General features: G+C 47.9%; 1 protein-coding gene and 1 long non-coding RNA gene across 2 annotated transcripts in view; one reads left to right on the top strand and one right to left on the bottom strand.

Moving 5' to 3' along the window:
• The first annotated feature begins 510 nt into the window (after window positions 1-510).
• Window positions 511-19,374, top strand: part of CHD9 (chromodomain helicase DNA binding protein 9) — a 235,678-nt gene continuing 216,814 nt past the window's right edge. The window contains exon 1 of the mRNA XM_045442757.1: window positions 511-1,046. The gene's annotated coding sequence lies outside the window, so the exon portion shown is untranslated. The remainder of the gene's footprint in view (window positions 1,047-19,374) is intronic.
• On the bottom strand, window positions 7,458-8,438 carry LOC123579152. The gene is made up of 2 exons (XR_006702650.1): window positions 8,329-8,438; window positions 7,458-7,640 (listed from the first exon to the last, which is right to left on the bottom strand). It is a non-coding gene; the product is annotated as an uncharacterized LOC123579152 (long non-coding RNA).

Consider the following 19,374-nt stretch of genomic DNA (forward strand, 5'->3'; position numbering starts at 1 on the left):
ACACGGACTAGATGTTTAATAAATGTCAGCCAAAGATATTGGAGGGACCAGGTAGGTGGGCGAGGGCGTGGAGGGGGTGGGGCCGTGGCGAGAAAAAAGGGTTGCCGAGAGGGTAAAGGCCAACCTGGGCTTGAGAGAAACCCAGTCCCTTGCATCTTCAGGTGCTCCCAGAGTATTTTTAAAAGAGGCTATGCCAAATTGGGATGTACCGAAAGCTTTCGGATGAAAAGAAAGATCCCTGAGTGCGGCCAGGAAAATCCCAGGATGGCTCCCAGGCCGGGAGGCAGGGCCTGGATGCCCCGCCGTGCCCCCAAGGGGAAGTTCAGCAAGTTCAGGTCCCAGTGCGGGATCGGGAAGGAAGGTGGTCCCAGCCGGCCGGGACTTGCGCCCGGGACTCGCTGCGACCTGGAGAGCCGCCCACGTGGGCAGCGCGGTCGCATTTCCGCCCGGGCCGCGCTCCCACCTCCCGGCCGCGTCCCCCGCGCCGCCCCCGCGCGCCCACTAGGTGGCGCCTGCGCTCTAGTGGGCGCCTCTCCGGCGCAGGCGAAAGGCACCGCGGAGCCGGGCGGCGGAGCGAACCCGAGCCCCAGGGTTCCGGGGACTGGAGGGCAGCGCCGGCAGCCTAGGTAGGATTCCGGAGCCTCGGGCGTTTCCCCCGAGCCTCTGAGGTCGGGGTGGGCAGCGCGGTGGCCGCGGAGCCCCGCGCGCGGTCTGCACAGATGAGCGGAGAAGTCGGAGCGGCCACACGTGTTGTTGCCTAAGGGGACCCGGAGCCCCGCAGTCTCCAAGCTGGGCCTAGGGGCAGCGCAGAACAGCAGGTCGCTGGCCCGCGGACGTCCCCTACTAGCCTGTGCCTCTGGAAAGCGTGTCCGAGTCCCCGAAGGGCAAGTCCAAAGAGAAGAGAGTTACCCGTGTCCAAGGCGACTTGAGCTTTGCAGCTGAGTACGGACGGATAGGATCCAAAGCACCGTTCTCAAACTTGGTCGCACATTGGAAGCTCTTGGGGAGCATCCTGATGCCCCCGTAACACCCCCAGAGACTCAAAGGTAAGTGGTCTGGGTTGGGACCTGGGCATTTGGATATTTAAAAGCTTTTCAGGAGATTGCAACTAGCAGCTAAGTTTGAGGACTCTTGATCTAAGATTGCACAAAACCCAAGGACGTTTGTACATGCTGATTCTTCTTCTCCTCTCCCCTTCTCCTCCTCCTCCTTTTCCTCCTCCTCCTCCTCTTCCCTGCTTTTGAAGCAGGAGATATCTCCCCCTTTGAGCTGTCAAACCCAAGATAACAAACCAACACCTCCCCCTCCCAGTAGGACTGGTTCTGAAGGGGTTAAACAAAAAAGTGGGCAGAGAACAGAAAGACACTGATGTGGAATGTGAGAGAAGACTCACTAGGGAGTCTTCCCCTTAATCCAGATCCCCTAGAAGTTCAGGGGCTGGCCAGAGCTGCCCCATCATTTGGTAAATGTCACTGAGCAGGCAGAGTAAGATCCCCTGTAGCTGATAAAAATGATCCCTTATATTTAGGTAACAGCAAAGTGGTTACCAGCATGGGCTTGGAGTCCCCACAGCCAGCCTGTCCCTCAGGAATTCATGGAACCACTTGTAGCCTCAGTTTCCTCACCTGCAAAATGGGTATGATAGTGTAAAACACGTAGACTTGTTGTGGGAATCATTAACAATTAAAGATAATGGGGGGGGGGGGCGCCTGGGTGGCTCATTCGGTTGAGCGTCCGACTTCAGCTCAGGTCATGATCTCGAGATCCGTGAGTTCGAGCCCCGCATCGGGCTCTGGGCTGACAGCTCAGAGCCTGGAGCCTGCTTCCGATTCTGTGTCTCCCTCTCTCTCTGCCCCTCCCCCGTCCATGCTCTGTCTCTCTCTGTCTCAAAAATAAACGTTAAAAAAAAAAATTAACAATTAAAGATAATGGTTACTAAGGGCATACCTGTGCCCGGTGCTTGCCAGCTTTCTGTGCATTGCCACATTCGACTCCTCATATGGCCCACAAGGTAGGACTACAATTACCCCCTATGATGGTTGAAGAAGCTGGGCCTCAGAAAGGCCAAAGAACTTGCTCAGGGTTATATAATTAGGAAGAGGCACATCCCCGGGAATCTGTCTCTAGGGCCCATGTGCGGAAGTAATCTGCTGTTTCCCTCATTGACAGAGAATGTGGACAAAACACTTAGCACAGGGCATCTCAGTGGCGCATTCCCATAAACAACAGTTATCGCCGCTGCCAGCAAAGCACTTTCACTGAATTGACTCATTCGTTCATTCACAATATATTTGTTATTGAGAGCCCACTATGTGCCAGGCAGTTTCCCAGATTCTAGAGCTAAAACAGTGAGTAAGAGGGAAGCCAAGTCTCTGTGAATTCACACTCCGCTGAATGAGGGAAATGGGAGAAAGTATCATGGATCCTTGTTTTTTTGCAGATTCTGTAGTCGCGAATCCCCCTACTCGCTGAAATGTATTTGTAACCCTGAAATCAATACCTGCAGCACTTTCGTGGTCATGCATGGACATGGGCAGAGTGGCAGAAAATTGGAGTTGCCCAACATGCACGTTCCCAGCTGAGGTCAAAACGAGGCAATGCTGTGCCTTCTGGTTTTAGCTCTCATACTGTAAACAGGTGTCCTCTTTGTGGTTTATTTTGTGCCATGTTTTCTGCATTTTTGTGCTTTTTCTGTTGGTTGGTGATTTCTGTTTAAAATCACCCCCAAGGGGCGCCTGGGTGGCTCAGTCGGTTAAGTGCCGGACTTTGGCTCAGGTCATGATCTTGTGGTTCATGAGTTCGAGCCCCGCGTCGTGTCGGGCTCTGTGCAGACAGCTCGGAGCCTGGAGCCTGCTTCCGATTCTGTGACTCCCTCTCTCTCTGACCCTCCCCCCATTCATGCTCTGTCTCTCTCTGTCTCAAAAATAAATAAACGTTAAAAAAATTTTTTAAATAAAATAAAATAAAATAAAATCACCCCCAAGCATCATGCTCAAGTGCTGACTAGTGCCCCTACACACAAGAAGGTTATGAGGTGCCTTACAGAGAAAATGTGTATTATTAGATAAGCTTTGTTCAGGCATGAGCTGTCCTGGGTTTGGCTGAGTTCAATATGAATGAATCAACAATATTTATTAAATAAGGTGTCTTTAAAAAGAAACACACATGGGGTGCCTGGTGGCTCAGTCAAGCGTCCGGACTTCAGCTCAGGTCATGATCTCATGGTTTGTGAGTTTGAGCCCCCGTGTCAGGCTCTGTGCTGACAGCTCAGAGCCTGGAGCCTGCCTCGGATTCTGTGTCTTCCCCTCTCGCCACCCCTCCCCTGCTCATGCTCTGTTTCTCTCTGTCTCTCAAAAATAAGTAAATGTTAATAAATAAATAAATTTTAAAAGAAACACACATAAAACCAGGTTAGGTATTGATTGATCTGTTGATGAAAATGTGACCAGAGGCTCACAGAAACCCTAACTTCGTTTTTTTTTTTCCCCCTGGGAACAATGGTTCAGTATTTGCTAATTCCATATTCATGGCAAATTTACAGAACATAGCTGCTGCAAATAATGAGAATTGACTGAAATTACACATCACTGCACATGCAATGAAAGAATCAAGGTGGGGAGGCATACAGAAGGGGCCTGCCTTAGACTGGGTATCAGAAAGGTGTGAAGCAGCCAAGCACAGGATGAGGAAAAAGTGTTTAGGCAGAAAAAGTAGCATGTGCAAAGGCCCAGAGGTAGTCAGGAGCTTGGCAAGGTCAGGGAGCTCAAGGAAAGCCAGTATGTAGGGAGTGTGGTAGGCAAATAGAACAGAAGTACAATAATGATAATATGCTGGAGACAGAGGTTGAGGCCAGGTGGCACTGTGTTTTCGGGACAGCTCTCATTTCATCCGATTAGCACAGTAATCCTGGCAGGCTGGGCAGGATGGTTTCCACTTCTGACAGATGATGAAATTGGTGCCCCATGCAGTTAAATACCTTGTCGTATGTTACACAGCTGGTAAATAGCAAAACTACCTCCAGCACCTCCCTCTTAATCTGATGCTGAACAGACAGTTGATGAGAGATCTCAGGACACAGTCCTGGGCTGGAGATTTGGTTTGGTTTGGGGAGGGATCACTAACTAAGCAGTTGCAGAAGCCCTCAAGCATGGATGAAACTACTTGGTACAGTGGGTGGAGTGTGGAGAAGACAAATCCCATGCCCTTTAAAAATAAAACTATTCCTGGTATAAAACCAGTAATGCCTCAGTAGAAGAGTCCCAGTTGCCTGCAGGGGCAGAAGGAGGAGTGAGGATAGGCACAAAGTTGTAGAAAAAGGCACTGAGAAGGTCTGATGCAAGCTACCCCCTAAATTCTAGGTCTGGCACTGGGCCTTCCCGTCCACGGGATAGCCAGGTCTCAATCTGCCTCTTGTCCCTGCAGGATGGTGATCTTGAACAGGGGTCAGCAAATGCTTTTCTGTAAAGGGCCAGGTAGGAAATACTTTGAGCTTTGCGGATCATATGGTTTCAGTTGCATATGCTCTCACCTGTGTGTCTGTAGAGTAAAAGCAGCTGTAGAGGGTATGGAAATGAATGGGTGTAACTTTGTTTCAATAAGACTTAATTTACATACACCGAAATTTGTGTTTCATAGGATTTTAATGGGTCACAAAATGTTATTCTTATTTTGATTTGTTAAAACTGTTTAAAAATGGGAAAAAAACATCCTTAGCTCACAATTGTACAGAAGCAGGCAGTGGGCTGGCTGTGGCTCGTGGGCTGTAGTTTGCCAACTCTTTATCTAGAGTCATGGGACCTGAGGATCATAGGAATATTAAATGTCCATCGAGCTAAATCTTTACCTGACCCATGAATCCCCATCGAGGGTCCTCAGCTATTTCTTGAGGTCTCCAATGACGTGGCGTTTACTCACTGGGCACCTCATTCCAGGGTTAAAGTTTAAACTATGCCATGGTTGGGGTTTCCCCAAAAGCAGATCATGAGACAAGGATTTGGGTGCCAGGACTTTAATTGGGAAGTGATGGCAGAAAGCCCGGTGAGAGTGCAGTGGACCTGGGGAAGAGAGGAAAGCCATGTGGACAAGGGGAAAGGGTGTGTTGGTAAGTGAGTTACCACTGGGGCAATGGCTCAGTCTCACTGGGGACCCTTGGAGAGATCATATGTCCCATGACGAAGCAAGGAAGCTGGGGTATTTCCCTGCCTTCGCGCTTCTGCTCACCATCTGTGGTGTACACGATGCAGCCAGAAAAAGCCTTCAGGCAGGAAAAAGGCCACCAGTGCAACAGTCTGCAGGTCTGCAGGTGACCTCTGGGGGGCGGCGACGAGTACAGGGGGGAAGCTACAAAGTGTTTCAGATTTGGGTGTTTTGGGTGTGCCGTGTATACACCACTGGGGACCTTGTGAGATGATCTGGTGTGGAATAGAGTCGTGGCACTAAAGAACGTGAAGCCTCAGACTAGGATAGATGTTCCCTTTTAAGCTGCCTCTTTGATCCTCTCCAAGCTGCTGTCTGTCCCCAGACCAGAAGCTACAACCACACGGGCCTTATCCTTCCCAGAGCTCACCAGACTCTCCTGGCTACAGTCAACAAAAGAAGTCTCAGTGTAGGACTCAACTGGCTTGTCTCTCCTTTTTATGGAAAAGATGGCAGTCCTCAAATTCAGGTCGTGGAACAGGCAGTCTTCGTTAGCTAACATTTCATAACATCGTGTTGTTTATTTTTTTATTTTTATTTTTTAACGTTTATTTATTTTTGAGATAGAGCATGAACGGGGAAGGGTCAGAGAGAGAGAGACGGAGATGCAGAATCTGAAACAGGCTCCAGGCTCCGAGCTGTCAGCACAGAGCCCGACGCGGGGCTTGAACTCACGAACCGTGAGATCATGACCTGAGCCGAAGTCGGACGCTTAACCGACTGAGCCACCCAGGCGCCCCACGTGTTGTTTATTTCTATAGCTCCCACCTCTACAGGGCAAGTGTTTGTCTCTCTACATTTACAGTAGTAATATAGAGAGCTTTCTTTAAAATAAATTTACATAGGACCGCCTGGGTGGCTCAATCCGTTACGCGTCCGACTCTTGGTTTCGGTTCAGGTCACGATCTCACAGTTTCATCAGTTCGAGCCCCGTGTCAGGCTCTGCACTGGCAGCACGGAGCCTGCTTGAGATTCTCCTCTCTCCCTCTCTCTCCTTGCCCCTCCCCCATTCACACTGTTTCTCTCTCAAAATAAATTAAAAAAAAAAATTTAACTTAAAGATAAAATAGATTTACATAAATTTATTTCTACGTAAAGAAAAACATGAAAAATAGTATAGATAGTATGAGAACATGATGAAAATAATAGTTGCCACTTACTGAGCACTTACTATGTGCTACATGTTATTCTAAGCCCCCTTCTCGCATAATTTCATTGCTCCCCACCACAGTCACATGGGTTTAGTCCTATTTGAGGTAGGTACTATTATTAGCTGAGAAAACAGGCCCAGGGAAGTTATTACATAACTTGCCCAAAGTTATATAGCTAGTAAGTGACAACTGGAAAGTGAACCTGGGTTGTCCTGCTCCACAGTTTATGTTCTTAATTACAGGTTTAAACTTCTCCAAATTTGACAAAAGGAAGAAAGGAAGTGAAGATATTATTTGAATTATTGGTAGTAGAGGAAATCTGCCGTTGAAAATTTCCCCTTTCTTATCCACTTGGAATCCTTCTCCCTGAATCTGCTGGCCCTTGGTTGTCATACTTTCTTCTGGAGCCTCAGGGAACAAATCTGTCCCCTTTGCATTGCGACAGTCCTTCAGATATTTGATGACAGAGAACCTGCTGGCCCTACCAGATCTTCCCTGTTCTAGATTAAACATTGCCAGCTTCTTCAGCTTATACTCTTATCGTGTGTTCTTGGCATCATACCGCCCCCCCCCCCCCCCCCCCAAGCAAAGGGCCTCTCTCTTCCTTAATTCTTTTTTGTCCCATGAGACTCATAAAGTTGCTTTTGGTGCTGCATGCTTTGTTTTCAGGGCCCCCACAGCTCACTCTGGGCACAAGGTTGATAGCTGTGGTTGGGGTGATTGATGTGGCAAAGAGCAGCTAGACTGTGACGTCCAGGGAGAGGCTGTCACTGAAAGAAAGCCCCCTTAGGGCCAGCATGGAGGGGGCCTGGACACGGGTGGAGCTCATTCTTCACGGGCCAGGGATGGAGCTTGGCGCACCATCCATAGTTTGTTGATTCCTTGGTGCACATGGAGCTAATCAGGCTGAAAGGGACAGACTAACCAAATTCACAGGAGCCTGGTAAGGAAGCCAGACCACAAATATATTAAATCACAATGGGACAAGCACTGCGAGGCAGCCTGAAAACTTTATGTCAGCTTGTCAGCACATTCCTTCATCTGTAGGGAAGCCCGCATGGGAAGCCAAGGTCTAGTTAGAAGGTTGGTATTCACAGAACCAAAACAAGGTGAGCAGGATGGATGATTTTTAATAGGACAGCCTAAGATGTTTGTATCCTCTGAGGGGCACAAGGGTCCACACTGACAGCGCGCCTGATCTAAGCCCCCCGTCCCTGTGCCCACGGCAGACGTGACTGAAATCGGTGACCAAATCGTTGCCTTCCTCCTGCTCCCTGGACCAACCGTACGATTCTGTCAAGAGAGTATTCCAGGAAGCTCTGGCCAGCCCTCTGAGCCGCCTGTAACGTTCAAGAGTTTCCAGCAACCCCACTGCTCTGAACAACGTGGGAGATAAGACAGACTCTCAAAGCCTTTCTTTTGTACCAGCTTTTCTTAGCTCCTCGCACTCCACCATTTCTGTCTACCTAATATTCCTTCAGCTTATGTTAATACAACCGGCCTTTTTTCCCCTCTCATTGTCACGTCTTGATTTGATTTCCAGGCCTTGCTCTTCCTGCTTTGTCCAGAGGCGCATCCTGTCCTGTCTTGAGAACTTCTGCAGATCAGTAATTACAGATACTGTGTGTGCATTCTGCTGATACACTGTCCCACATTTTGGGGTCACTTGCTGTGCACCTTCCAACAATAGCCTCTTGAAGCTGAGACACCGTTTCCTGGGATGCTGAGTTCCATTATAGAATTGGCAGCAACCCAGTTTTACACTGTTGCTACGGGGCGCGAGGTAAGAGGGGCGCCAGAGAGGAAGCTTAGGGTCCCAAACCCAAGAGATCGCTGAGCTTGCTGTTATGAGCACCGATTGTGCTTCTCTGAGTGTGTCGGGAGACCTATTATTTTGGAACAAGCCGAATTTGCCAGCTTTGAAAAACGTACGTTTTGGACATGGCCTCTCCTCCCACCCATCTGAAGAACCTTGACTTACCTAAAAGGAAGACAAAATGCATATGGAGAATCTGTGGCCCCTGGGGCTACTAAGGGAGGCCTTCTTGAGATCCTCAAGAGGAAAAGCGGTTCCTGCCCTCAGGGGCCGCCAGGCTGCCTTGCCTGAGAGGGGAGATCCAGTTCTCATATGAGGAAGGCTGCCAGTCTAATGAGAGAGGCGCCATCCCTAACCTCAGGGAGTCCGATGGAGGAGGAGTCCAATGGAGGAGGGGTGAATTGTTCCCCCCACCCTGCCGATATCATTGTATCTGCGGCTTCTCTGAAGTCCATCAACAGGCAGGGAATGGGGCCAGCTTCATTCACAACTCTGATACACTTATGCAAAGTCACAGCAGAGGGCCAGAGGTTCTGAGGGTAAACCTGGGGATTTTTTAAAAATAGATTTTATTTTGTTTAGACCAGTTTAGATTTACAGAAAAATTGAGATGATAGCCTAGAGAGTTCCCATATACCCCACACCCAGTTTCCCCTATTATTAAGAGTAACAAATGTGCTATGGTACATTTGTTGTAACAAAATGAACTAATATGAATACATTGTAACCAAAGTCCATAGCTGATTCAGTTTTTCTTGTGTTTACCTTGATTCCAAGGACTCATCTAGTATCACATTTAGTTGTTACTTCTTCGGTTCCTACTGTCTGTGACTGTATTAGAATTTCCTTGTTTTTGTTTTTAAGTTTTTTTTAATGTTTGTTTTTTGAGAGAGAGAAACAGAGTACGAGTAGGGGAGGGGCAGAGAGAGAGGGAGACACAGAATCCAAAGCAGGCTTCAGGCTCTGAGCTGTCAGCACAGAGCCCGACGCAGGGCTCGAACCTATGAACTGTGAGATCATGACTTGAGCCGAAGTTAGACGCTTAACCCACTGAGCCACGCAGGTGCCCCAGAATTTCCTTGTTTTTGATGACTTTCACAGTTTTGAGAAGTACTGGTCGGGTATATTGTAGAATAACCCCTCTATTGGAATTTGTCTGATCTTTTTCTCATGGTTAGACTGGTGTTATGGGTTTGGGAGAGGAAGGCCACAGAGGTAAAGTGCCATTTTCATCACTTCATGGTCAACATGACCTATCGCTGTTGATACTGACCTCGATCACCTGACTGAACGTTTGTCAGGTCTGTCCACTGTAAGGTTACTCTGTTCCCGTCCCCCCCCCCCCCCCTCCATTCCATGCTGTACTCTTGGAAGGAAGTGATTATGCACAGCCCATGCTTGAGGCACTGGGGAGTTCTATCCTCCCTTCTTTAGGGTAGTATATCTACATTATTTATTTGGAATTCTTCACAGATGATTTGGCTCTTCTCTCCCATTTATTAATTTCTCTTTTTATTTATAATAATATGGACTCATGGGCTTTATTTTATACTCTGGGTTATAATCCAATACTACTTAGTTTTGTTGTTCAAAAGATTCTATCTTTGGCCACTGGGAATGGAATTTGTGTTTTTAAACTAGCTCCTGAGGCATTTCTTCTGTGTATTAGAGTTTGAGACCCATGTAGTTCTGGGTTGATAGCCCAGCTCCACCATTACTGGCCATGTGTGTGTTCTCGGCAAGTTGCTTAACCACTTGGGCCTCAGTTTCCTCAGCTGAAAATGGAGCTCATGTTGTTCCCTACCATTTAGGGTTATTGAGTAAGACGCACCATAGTAAGTCCTCTGTACACAGAAGTTGTTGTTATTGGGAGTTTGGCATTCAAATTCCTTCTGGATCTGCTCCAGAAGGTTACAGATCAAGGCCAAATATGCCTTTTATAATACTTACCTTCCAAGACGACAGACTTGTGTGGCACATGTTCCTGTCATCTGCTCCGTGGTCACCTCCTCTCCCTGCTGAACCGGCATTCTCTTTAGAGACAGACAGACAGACAACCCACCTGAAGTTCCCTCCCCCAGTTCACACACACGCACATCCTCATTCTTTCAAAGCCCCCTGAAACACCACTTCCTCTGTGATACCACCTGCCAGCCAAGCAAAAGTCCCCCTCTTCCTCTCAGCTGCCACAGTGCCCACTGTGCCCGCTCTTGCCTGACAGCCCTTATCACTGGAGACCCTGCATCAGAGCAAGGGGACTGTCCTCCCTGAACAGTCCTCATCTCCATTCGTCTTTCTATCCCACCTGCACACGAGGGGCTCGCCACACCAGCCTGTGGTCTTGTTTCCACCTCTGTAAGTTTTGACAAGGGGAAAGAACTTATCCTGGGTGCTGACTGGGCTTAACTGGACAGACAGCCTGTGAGGGCAGAACTTCGCAGAAGTCGAGAGGCTGACTGTGTGTTATTTACACACACACACACACACACACACACGCACACACCCACTGATTGTGGGAAAATATACATGACATAAGGTTTACCATTTTAACCATATAAAAATGTACAGTTCAGTGGCATTAAGTACCTTACATGGTTGTGTAACCAAACATCACCACCATCCATCTCTAGAATTTTCTCATCTTCCTAAACTCAGTAAACAAAGACTTCAATTTTCTGATTAGTTTTAACTTCCTCCCCATTCCCTCCTTCCTCCAGACTCTGACAACCACCACTGCACTTTCCATCTCTATAATTTTGACTACTCCAGGTACACTATATCCGTGATATCGTGCCATATTTGTTCTTTTGTGACTGGCTTATTTCACTCGGTATAATGTCTCCAGGGTTCATCCTGGAGACATTTTTATTTTAAAAATAAAATCTATTTTTAAAAAATCCCCAGGTTTACCTTCAGAACCTCTGGCCCTCTGCTGTGACTTAGCATAAGTGTATCAGTGCCACATGTTGTGGCAGGTGTCAGAATATCCTTCCTTTTTAAGATGGAATCGTATCCTGTTGTATGCGTGTATGGTATTAGGTTTATCCATTCTTCTGTCCATGGACATGTGGGTTACTTCTATGTTTTGGCCATTGTGAATAATACTGCCATGAGCGTAAGTGTACAAATATCCTTGCTTTCCGTTCTTTTGGGTATATATCCAGAGTGGAATTGCTGGATGATAAGCTAATTCTACTATTTTATTTTTTGAGGAATTACCATACCATTTCCTCAGTGTCTATGCCATTTTTCATTTCCATCAGCAATGCGCAGAGCTTTCTATTTCTCCACATCCTTGTCAACACTTGTTATTTTCTGGGTTTTTGGGTAATAGCCATTCTAATAGGACCTCATTGTGATTTTGATTTGCATTTTCCTGATGACTAGTGATGTTGAGCATCTTTTCATGTGCTTAATGGCCATGTATATATCTTCTTTGGAGAAATGTCTGTTAGGTCCTTTGTCCATTTTGGAAACAGGTTGGGTTTTGTTTTGCTTTGTTTTTGCTGTTAAGTTGTAGGAGGTCTTTATGTATTCTGGATATTCATCCCTTATCAGATGTATGATGTGCAAATATTTTCTCCCATCTTGTCTTTTCACTTTGTTAATAGTGTCCTTTGGTACACCAAAGTTTTTCATCTTAATGAAGTTCAGTTTATCTAGTTTTTCTTTTGTTATCTGTGCTTTTGGTGTCATCTGGAAGCAATCATTATCAAGTTCAATGTCATGAGGCTTTTACTCTGTGTTTTCTCATAAGAGTTTATAGTTTTAGATTTTATGTTTAGGTCTTTGTTCCATTTTAGCTAATTCTGGTATAAAGTGTCCAGCTTCATTTCTTTTGCATGTGGATATTCAGTTCTCCCAACACTATTTGTTGAAAAGACTATCCTTTCCCCATTAAGTGTGTTTGGCCTCCTGTTGAAAATCATTTGACCATACACATGAGGGCTTATTTCTAGGCCCTCTATCCTATTGCTCTATATGTCTGTATACCAGTGTCATGCTGTGTTGATTACTATACCTTTGTTGTAAGTTTTGATATCAGAAAGTGTGAGTCCTCCTACTTTGTTCATCTTTTTCAAGATCATTTTGGCTCTTTGGGGTTTCTTGAGATTCCATATAAATTTTAGTATGGATTTTTCTATTTCTGAAAAAAAAAAGTCATTGGGATTTTGATAGAGATTGCATCGAATCTATAGATTGCTTTGAGTAGTATTTCCGTCTTAATGTTAAGCTTCCTTATCAATGAACATGGGATGTCTTTCCATTTATTTGTATCTTCTTTAATTTCTTTCAGCAGCGTTTTACAGTTTTTAGTGTATGAGTCTTTTACCTCCTTGGTTAATTTTATTTAAAAGTATTTTATTCATCTTTGATGCTTACTTCCACTTTTTAGAGTCTTGATATATTGAAAAATGAAGAAATACAGCTTAAACTGTATGATCCTGTCAGTGTTTTTCAGGGACAACATGTATAGACAGTGATAGAATTATATAGTGTCAAAAGCCTAACTTTGAGTCCCTTTGTGAATGTGAGGTTCCCCTGTCCACTCACCCCCCCCATGATGGGAGGAAGGGAGCTGAGTGGTTCCTCTTACTGGGATAGGAGTGAGAATAGAAAAATATTCCTCCAGGTGAGCCCTGCTGAAGGATCCAGCAAAGACCTGAAGTCACCATAAGCCTAATCAAAACACCTCCTCAGCATGTGATGCTGAGAACATTCAGACTCCTTTGAAGCGTCAGGCTAGAAGACCCTCAAGCCCCTAGGTCATGCAGGCTCTCTACCTGGAACGGAAACAGTGACCCAGCGATGCAGATGAAACAGAACCACCAGCTTGCCCACTCCCACAGTCTCACTAACCCCGCGGGGATTTTGTTGGCTGTGTTTCTGGCCCACATCAGTTTCAATTTGAAGAGTTGTGTGAGGACAAAAGGTGAGGGAGCACAGAGTGCGAGGGCCAGTCCCTGCTCAGGCATTTGCTCACCCCCTGGAAGTCTTTGAAACAACAAGCCTCTTCTCTTCTGTCACTCAACTGTCTTAGGGCTTTTTTGACCTCAGAGTCTCCAGTGAAACTCTGTTCTTCCTCAGGCAGTGATTTATTTTGCTTCTCTCTCTCTCTCTCTCTCTCTCTCTCTTTTTTCTTTTGGCCTGTGGGGATGTACATGCAACCCCCCCCCCACACACACATGCACATGCACACACCATTGTCTATCACTCTACATGTCTGCAGAATCCATAGGCAGCAGAATCTGTCTCCTCTCTCTTCTTCCCTCCTCCTCCTCCCTGCTAAAGCCTGTTGTTGTCTTATCCCCAGCCGGAAGCCCCTCTGTCACAGGGCCAGGTTCCTGGCCACTTGTTCTACTCCAGCTGCCGCTCCCGCAGGCTCCAGCCAACTCCTATTTCCATAGCAACTGAAACTCATGTTTCCATCCCTGCAGTTCCACTTTGGAAAGGAAACCCATAACAGTCTCTTAAAAGAAAAAAAAAAAAAAAATTGAGCTACATCTGGCATAGTCAACTTGGACTATACAGAATTCCCAGCTTCCCCAACTCTCTGCTCCCCTAAAGACCCCTCCTTCCCTCCATCAGCCTCCACCCCTCTCTGACTCCCCAGAGCTCCTGACTCAAAAACAAGACTGAGAAGTCTGTGTGGGTCCTTTCTCTCTTTAAATCAATGCAAGATGACTTTGTGCTTTGGCAACCCAAGAGGAGGAAGAAGTTAGAGGCTGTATTCCATTGTGTCAGGTGATGTTAACCCGCATCATCAGGGATGCCTGTTTCTTCACCCTCCCCTTGGCCAGAGGGGTCGGACATCGCCTGAATATGTCATATCATCTCCGAAGATGAGGTTCCCACTCTCCGACTCCCGGGGCGGCATGACTCTAGGTTGTTTGAGCAAGATGTGATGACTGTTCTCCCAGTGTGGTGATGTGGCTGGCATTATGCCTATGGAAGCCTACGAGTGTGATGTGAAGGGGTCTCTCCCCTCTCTTACCCCCAAAAAGACTTCGCTTACTCACCTGGTGCATATTTGACGCCCCAAATTCCACCATTAGCTGTGCATAGCATTGGGCTCACACTCTGTTTTCTATTAAAAATGTAAAGTGCATGTTAAGTTGTGGTCCATTTGGATACTCCCACCCCTAGCACTGAACCTCGCACATAGTAAGTGGTCAGTTAATGTCTGTTGGATTGAAGTACTGGTTTAGCATACAGTGGTTCAACAGCCAACTTTCCAACCTGACATTTGGCCAGAAGCATGTCTGGAGCTGAACTGTGCATGGGCACATTCTGGCAAGAAGGTTTTTGTTTTTTGTTTTTTGTTTTTTAATTAACCACTTTTCCTGCACCTTATCCTCCACCACTGTCAATATGGATAACTGAGAGTCACATGCCAAGTGCAGGAATCAGGTTTTAGAATAGCAGTTTGTTCTTATGGCTGCCCAGAAAACAGTGTGGGCTGGGCAAATAAGGAGTGTTATTAAATACCTCCAAGGGGGAGACACTGTTTGTCTAAATGTGGGTCTTTATCTCTAAAACATTGCTACCCCCACCCACTCCTGTTGCCCATATGAGCTGGGTTTTTTGAGTCACTGGTGATGTGTTTTTGAACACAATGTGGGGGAAGAGCCCCCATGGGCTGTTCAGCTCTGGCTACGAAAAATACAAGCTGCGTTTGACTGAATGACAAAAAGAAATCTGTTGAGCCAGGAAGCGTAGTAAATACCGTGACTCTCTGCAAATGTGCACAGCCCAAACAGCTTTTTCCAGTCTGGAAAAATGAAGAGATTTGTCTGTGTGAAACCAGCCAGCACTCTGCCCCTCCTCCCTTTCCACCACTCCACCCCCACCTCCTGGCCCTGCCTCCCACCCTGCCCCAGACATTCAGTCATCAGCTTGCATCCTTTGTGACTTGCTTTGCCCCAGGAAATAACATTGCCCAGGCTCCGGGGAGATACACCCGCCTCCCCCAAACGTCTTTGAGAGATGTCTGTCTGGTCGGGTTTTGCCAGTCATTTCTGACCTTGGCCAGCTATGGCTCACAGTAGAATTATCCAGGGGGCAGTGTGTCTGGTGTGTCCTCTTCCTGTGCTTTCCCCTGTTTGTTCTCCTCCTCTCAACACCCCCCCCCCCCCGCCTCCGCTTTTCCTTTGAAAGAACCTTTACCCCATCCCTACTCCTGTAGAACAGTTTAGAGGGAAGACTTGCCAAAGGTGAGGGTTTACTTTTTTTTATTTTTATTTTTATTTTTTTGAGAGACAGTGCACGCAAGTAGGGCAGGGGCAAAGGGACAGTGAGAGAGAATCCCAAGCAGGCTCCAGGCTCAGCACAGAGCCCAACATGGGGCTTGATCTCACCACCACGGGATCAGGACCTAAGCCGAAATCAAGAGTCAGAGGCTCAACCGACTCAGCCACCCAGGCACCCCGAGGTGAGGGTTTTAAAGCATTCTCTTTAGGCTAGTACAGAGGGTGGAGGTGGAATAGGAAAATTTTCAGTGACTCAAAGACAACTAGAGCCAGGACAACCATTGGTAGGTAAGGTTTCTATACGGGAGGGACTTCCAGAGAAAATCTGTTCTGCACCTTGCCTTGAAGATACATTTGCATAGCAGCTATGCTGTGTTTTCTTTGATGGTATGTTTGCAGGGGTGGGTGGAGGGTTGCTGACAAACACCGTGAGGCTGTGAAGACCCACCCACTGGAGCACTACCCCAGAGAACACATATCCAATGGGCTGTTCACTGTATTGGAAAGGGCACTGGGATTGGAATCAGAGCAATGGGTTTGAACCTTGGCTTCTATGAGTAGGGAGTATTTGTTATTCACCATGTCCACAGTGCCTAGCACAAGCCTGCAACAGCAGGAGCTGTGTTAATTTTGTGGAGTCAGTGAGTGAATGAAGGAGCCAATAACCTTGGATACTTTTCCACTCTGAGCCTCAGTTTCCTCCTCCATAAAAAATAATATAAGGGGCACCTGGATGGCTCCGTTGGCTGAGCATCTGGACTCTTGATTTCAGCTTAGGTCACGATCTCATGGGTTGTTTGTGAGATCCAGCCCCACACTGGGGGTGGCTCAGTCGGTTGAGCGTCCGACTTCAGCTCAGGTCACGATCTCGCGTTCCGTGAGTTCGAGCCCCGCGTCGGGCTCTGGGGAGCCTGGAGCCTGCTTCCGATTCTGTGTCTCCCTCTCTCTCTGCCCCTCCCCCGTTCATGCTCTGTCTCTCTCTGTCTCAAAAAAATAAATAAATGTTAAAAAAATAAAAATAAAAAATCTGACATTCTACCTAGCCCACCAGGTGTGTGTGTGTGTATGTGTGTGTGTGTGTGTGTGTGTGTGTGTGAGAGAGAGAGAGAGAGAGAGAGAGAGAGCGCAAAAGTATGAACGTTCTTTGACCTCTCTAAGTTGGCATTTCGAAGTGAGTTTGTCTCAGGTTCTGTGCTTTACCTTTAGTGTTTATGTCCTTTATCAGGAGGAAGGGCCGTACTCCAGAGTGTCCCCTGAACACTTCCTGTTCCATCCTATCATCTGAGGACCTTAAGGACAGGAGGGCACTTTGGATGTTTTCAGTGAAGTAGTTTAAATCTGACAATGGTGACTTTTAAGGTTCTCAGCCTTGGCTTCTGGCCACTGCCATATCAGTCCCATACTTGGGCCCAGAGCTCCCGGGAACCTCTCCCTGGGATGGCCTGTGCCTGAGCTCAAACAGCAGATTTTCATCAAGCGCTGGGGCTGGTGGGGGAGAGGGAATCTGCCCCCAGATCTTTGCCCATGCTGGTTCCTCTGCCTGAAACACCCACCTTCCCTTTACCTGGTCCAGTACTCGACCTTCAGATCTCAGCTTAGACCTCATTTCTTCCCGAATGTGGTCCTGGACTCCTCCCCTCTGCCTTTCAAGCTTGGCCTCCTCCGTGCCCTCTCCACGTCCACTCCCGCTGTCCAAGTGCTTGCCCGCTGACGTGCAGTCTCCCATTCTCCTGTCTGCCTCCATCTTAAACAGTGGGCCCCCGCAGGACTAGGACTGGGCCTTTCCTGTTCATTGATATCATCTCGGTGCCAGTCCCCCGAGAAGGTGCTCTGTAGACATATAATGATGAAATGAACAGCCGTGGTGTGTCGGGGAGATGGGAGACAGAGACTGAAGTCAGGAAGGTTCCCCTGGGAGGTATTTCCTGAAGCACAGAAACACTTCTCTACCAAAATGGCTTGCATACAAACTAAGCATGCACATCCGCACACACCCAGAGGTGCAGGCACACACCCAGCTGCAGGCAGTCGCTTGTGCAGAGCACTTTCCCTTGCTCTGAAACGTCTCTTTGCCGTCCCCTCCCACCCATCTGCCTCACTCCCTGGGTGGAGGGAATTACGCGAATAAAAGAATCTAAGTGGCAGAGTAAAGGTGGTGCCAGGGAAAGGATTCGCTGATCATACCTCGGCCTGTGACCTTCCTCGTCTCTCAGTGTTCTAGATTACATCCCATTGTAAGGCAGTTCTACTTCTCTCTTTTAGGCACTATTCGGGAAGACCCCCTAAGCTTTTAAAAACAGCTTAGCACGTGGTTCTCCCAGCTCTTTGGAATCCTGCCAAATACATGTGTCTTTGACAAATAGCTTCTAGGTCTATGCCTCAGTTTCCCTCTTATCTCTCCCACAGCGATGAGGAACAGAAGCTACCCTTGAAGTGCAGTATGTTTCTTGGGGGGTTGGGGGAAAGAGCTTCTTAAGTACCCAGAGTCACTGGTCATGATTTTGTCAAGTATGAGAGAAAGGCAGGTGCTATTTGATTCTTCTGCAGGGAGGTGAATTTTAAGTTGTTTTGAAAGTCAACTCAGGGGCGCCTGGGTGGCGCAGTCGGTTAAGCATCCGACTTCAGCCAGGTCACGATCTCGCGGTCCGTGAGTTCGAGCCCCGCGTCGGGCTCTGGGCTGACGGCTCAGAGCCTGGAGCCTGTTTCCGATTCTGTGTCTCCCTCTCTCTGTGACCCTCCCCTGTTCATGCTGTGTCTCTCTCTGTCCCAAAAATAAATAAACATTGAAAAAAAAAAAATTTAAAAAAAAAAAAAAGAAAGTCAACTCAAAGGCACCCCTGCGTGGCTCAGTCTGTTAAGCTTCTGACTTCAGCTCAGGTCATGCCCTCTCAGGTCGTGAGCTCCGCGTCGGGGTCGGGCTCTGTGCGGACAGCTCGGAGCCTGGAGCCTGGAGCCTGGAGCCTGCTTCCGATTCTGTGTCTCTCTCTCTGTCTCCCCTCCCCTGCTCGCGCTGTGTGTGTGTCTCTCTCTCAAAAATCCATCAACGTTTTTAAATAATTAAAAAAAAACAAAGTTGACTCAAATTTGGTCAGAGGTGGAGGGAATGGCTTGCCTTACCCAAAGAGAGGGTTCTGAACTGCCTCATGAACTGGCCTTGGAGAGGAAGAGAATTTCTGAAGTGGGTTAGAGGGCTGTTGGTAAGGACCCAAGTGGCAGCAGACGCAGCGTGATAGGATGACAAAAGTCGGACAGTGTTTCCTGAGCCCCGGGAATGGCAAGCAGCCTCACCTCCTCAGTGCGCCCGCCCCACGCAGCATCATCTGACCTCCTCCCTGACCTTCCCTGCCACGCGGCACCTGTTGAGGACCTGCCCCCTAGGTCAGGGCTGCACACGGGGCGTTCAGGTGAGCTCTTAGATTATGTTTGGCCGATACTGTCAGCCTTTGCAGTATTTTTCCTTTCAGTCCATTCTCAAGTTGGGAGACTTCGTGTAAAATCCAGATCTCCCCTTCCTGGGAAAAATGGAAGATCTGGCAGGACAGAGCTCACCTTCTTCCACAGCAGTAACCAGCCCGAGGTGAGTAGCTGCAGCCCCTTGTCAGAGAGGACTTGTCGTCTCCAGTCCCCACCTGCCACCACCCTTTGCTCTTTAAGGCTGACCGGTGTCAGCTGCCTTTTATGACCTCAGCCCCCAGGCCATTTGTGTTCCCTGCTGGGTGGCTGCAGGTGCTAGTGGTCTGTGACCTCTGCCTGGGTGAGGACCTTCTGCCCCCCAGGCCCTAGATGGTGCATCGAACTGCCTCTCCCCCCTGGCCCCAGTCCATGCTGATGTGTACAGTTTCAGTGCTGAGGGTTGGGCTTTTGCTGCCTGCAAGGAGTAAGGTGCCATTATTGTGAGGAAATATAAGGCCACGGGCTAAGGAGCAGGCCAGGACCTGTCCCTCCCTCCGCAGATAATACA

Source organism: Leopardus geoffroyi, chromosome E2 (assembly GCF_018350155.1).
Source record: "Leopardus geoffroyi isolate Oge1 chromosome E2, O.geoffroyi_Oge1_pat1.0, whole genome shotgun sequence".
NCBI lineage: Eukaryota > Metazoa > Chordata > Mammalia > Carnivora > Felidae > Leopardus > Leopardus geoffroyi.